Genomic DNA, 4,171 nt, shown 5'->3' on the forward strand with positions numbered 1-4,171 from the left:
TTTTTCCGTGTGCCTAGAAATGAATACTCTGATCTGTGATTAGGCCACACTGCACATCTCACTGAGCAGAGGAAAAGAGCAGCAGTACACATCAACTGAAAAAGCACCAGTCCATGATAGATGGCCAAATAAAACAATATTGCAGGCCTAGTATCCCAGAACACAAATTAAGCTGAATGCATGTTCTCTAAAAGGCATTAGAGGAGAGTGATGTAGTTGTAGATTGGGCATTATGTTTACTTCCAGTTCCAATATCTAACAAGAAAAGTCAGCAAAAAAAAAGTCACACTAACTATATTGCCACCCTGTGGTTTGTCACTGACACACTATAATCCTAAATGACAGTAACATTATACAGAGTTATATAGGTCAATGTCTACTGGTTCACATTTGAATTGATAAACAAGTATATTTACTAGCATTTAAGATGTTCTCCTCTGTGGTCCAGGATGTTCTGAATCTTGGTAGGAGTATTGCTGCTGCAATCAGCTCAGGCTCTTTCATGACATCTCCAAAACGTTTCTGGATCCCTTGCTGCAGGGCGTGAACAAGAGGTGTACACATTTTGCAAGTTGACTCCAACTTCTTCAGCTTGTCCCGCAACTGGTAAAGTGTTGGCAGCAGGAGGCCCATATGCACAGAGGATTCCCCTTGGAGGATATTAAGGGCCATGGCAACAGGCTTCATCACAGCAGCATACTCGACCAAAAACCCATTTTCAGCTGGATTGAACCTATAAAAGATGTAACGATAAAACAATTACTTATAGCTATTTCTGGTACAATGTCTTTATTATGCATTGTACATGTTAAATACAAAAAAATATATATACATATATTTCATTCAAGTCATCCACAATTGTCACACCACCATGCAAAGAAAACTTAGTTACTTGAGACAAGTGGATTCACCCATTAATCAGCAAGGCTTATTTACTTTTATTATTCTTTAAAAACAAAATATACATTTTGTCAACTTACATCTTTATCTTTAATGCTGTGCAGACATTGCGAATTGCTTGTTCTCCTTGCTCTCGGTGAATGCGCACAATCCTTTCTACAGCGAGGAACAGGGAGCTCCAGCGTGTCTGATTGGGTCGGAGAAACTGTAGCTTGCATTCACGTTCCACTGTTTCATGAGCCATGGTTGACCTGCTGGTTTTATTCCAAAGAGCATGACATTTTGCAAAAGAAGACCGAGACAGCCTCTTGTAGGTTTCGTTTGCAGCAGTGGCATCAACTGTGGATATAAGATTGAGGAGATGGCATGCACACTTTTGGTGCCTTGGAAGTTGGTACTCAAGGCCTGTGTTGTCATCCACGATTGCAGACATCTTGATACTCCACCTCTGACTCACTCTGATCTTCTGTTGCATCATCAAGGGTGGAGTCACTCTCCTCTTGTACATTGATGGCTTCCTCCTCTTTCTCCTCACCATATAATCGAAAGGAAGTTTGAGCCACTGTCTGTTGTCGTCCTGGTCACTTTTTCCCTGATGTGGTACTCAGAATGTATTTCCTCTAATGCAGCAGCAAGGACATCAAACGTGTGTGAGCCTTTGACAGGTCTACAAGCCAATGTGGAGTGCCTATCCAGTGACAGGTGACACCTAAGTAGCTACGTTAGCAACATAGTTCACAGCACTCAGCTTTTTGATGATTATGCTCTTCTTGTGTTTTGCAGCTTCTTGTATTCTTGTGCATAACGTTTTCCTTGTCATTACTGTATGAGGTTGCAAGGTTTCTATCAAAGTATTGAAGGATGGCGTCTCAACCACAGAAAATGGTTGGTTGGCCTCACATACAAAATTTAGCATCAGCTTGTCAAGCGTTGCTTGTGTTACCTGCCCTGGGGCAGCAAAGGCTGTGATTTTTGCATTTTTCACAAGAGTATCACTGGAAGAGGAGGACTTACGCTTTCTGTGGTTCTCTAGTAAGTCTGTGTACTTTGCCAGTTTGTTGGGGTGAATCCTCTGTGGACAAAAAAAAAATATGTGAGGCTACAGGGAGATCAAGACATTAAAAGAGACTTATTATCACATCAAATGTGGATATATATATATATATATGGGTGATTCTTTAACTATGGTACTTTTCTTGTCCCTGGATGAAATAATAAAAACTAAAAAACATTTCTTCTTTTTTGTTTTTGTCATACTTACTCCACCCTAAGGGGAACTTATAAAAAATGTATCATGGCTCAATCATTATTTTTATTATATAATATGAGGCCTTTTATGCATGGTTTTTACTGTTTTCCCTCTGTCCCTAAGCCAGACTTTGTATCTTCAACCTCGCTTAATTCTAAATTAAATATTTAAATAATGTAGATTTCAAGTACAAATGATAAAATACCATTTATTTCAATTCTACATATTATATATTGTGATACATATTCACATTTTTCTATATTTTTCATAAATAGAACCCTTGTCCCTTGGGGTCACTGTCATTTCCACCACACTGTACAAAATAGAATCCTGGGATCAGTGTTTTAGGTTTGTATATTTAGTAACCATAGCAACAGAAACTCCACAGTGGAACACATGGCTGGATGAAATGGTGTCCTCTACAGGGGGTAATGAAAAGAAGAAAAATCAAGGTAAATATGAGTAAAACTGAGAGTATGTTTATTGGTCGTCATTTCCAAACAGCTCATATTTCACATGGACGTAAAAATAACTGGATACATTTAATTTAATAATGTGTAATTTGTGTATATTTAATGCTAACTCTAAAACTAATATTAGCAGGCTAACATAGCATGAGATTTTAGAGGAAAGTGGGGAAATGTCATTTCCACCACAGTCATTTCCACCACGGTGTTCATTGTGGTGGTAAAGACAGGTTGTGGTGGAAATGACATTGTTCGTGCTAAACAGCAAATTATTTGGGCTATAATACTGATACTAAATTCAAAAACAGTTTTAACAATATTACAATATTGTTGGTAAATAAGAGAACAATAGATAAGTAGGTTTGACATGATGTCTTGGCTCTTTCTTTAAGATGGCAAGCAATACCACAGCACAGAGGTCAAGATCATACAGAGAAAGAATAAAATCAGATCCACTTAAATATGCAGAGTCCCTCAAGAAGGACAGAGAAAGATACCTGAAGAAAAAGCAACAAGGTGTTGTTAAATCTGTGACAGAAATGCCGAAAAGAGAACAACGAAAAATGAGAAGACAGTGGCGAATTTCTCAACGAAACAGACGTAGGAAATGGAAAATGGTCTCAGCAGTGAATAGTTTCATGGCACATACAACACCACCACCATCACCAGACAACATGAGTGTTAATGCAGAAGACATCCCTGAAACACCTCAGCTGTGTGAGCCTACACCAGAGAGAACTCCACAGAGGAAAAGAGGGAGAAAAAAGGTTGCGAAGGCAAAAGCAAAGGTGTACAGTTCAAGCACACTTACCAGCACATCTCAACCCATCATAGACCTGCATGAGGGACTGATTGGAAGTTGGTGTGTGGTACGGTATGATGGGGATCCTTACCCTGGCATTATACAGGATGTGGACCCTGAGGGTTGTGCTCTGGTGAGAACCATGAGTCATATTGGCAAAAACAAGTTCTTCTGGCCTATGAGAGACGATGTTATTTGGTACCGGCCAGAAGATGTGATCAGGCTGGTCCCAGAGCCTCAACCAGTAACAAAGAGGCATGTGATGGTGGAGCCAACAGTTTGGAAAGAAATATGCTCTGTTCTTGACCATGAAACATAACTGAACCTCTGGCCCATATGCAAGTTTGACAGATACAGTATTTAGCAAATACAATGTCTATTTAGTCAGATTCAACTTGTTATTCCACATGATTACGTTTGACAGTACATGGATTTACGATATAACACACATGACAGTAATGTTTAAGTACAGAGTGTTTGCTCTGGTTCAGCATAGGCATATAAGTTTTCAATTTCAAAATATATTGCCTATTTTATCTGTTATTCAACTGGTTATATTAAGGTTATGTTAAGGTAATGATGACATAAAGGGTTTGCTCTAGTTTGTACTAGTTTGCTCTAGTTCAGCATGTAGAAAACAGTGAAGAAATGATTTGCTGATTTTTAACACAAATTCATGTTTTTTCATTTTTTGGATTGTTTTTAATTTAAAAATATTGGTGATATGTTTTTGTTCACAAATGCTGTTGCTTA

The 4,171-nt window shown here is 38.5% G+C and overlaps 1 long non-coding RNA gene across 1 annotated transcript; it reads left to right on the plus strand.

The window, feature by feature from the left end:
* Positions 1 to 2,004: 2,004 nt before the first annotated feature.
* Positions 2,005 to 3,807, plus strand: LOC121574960. Its single transcript, XR_006657069.1, has 2 exons — positions 2,005 to 2,601; positions 3,009 to 3,807. It is a non-coding gene; the product is annotated as an uncharacterized LOC121574960 (long non-coding RNA).
* Positions 3,808 to 4,171: the final 364 nt, after the last annotated feature.

Source organism: Coregonus clupeaformis, chromosome 19 (genome assembly GCF_020615455.1).
Source record: "Coregonus clupeaformis isolate EN_2021a chromosome 19, ASM2061545v1, whole genome shotgun sequence".
NCBI lineage: Eukaryota > Metazoa > Chordata > Actinopteri > Salmoniformes > Salmonidae > Coregonus > Coregonus clupeaformis.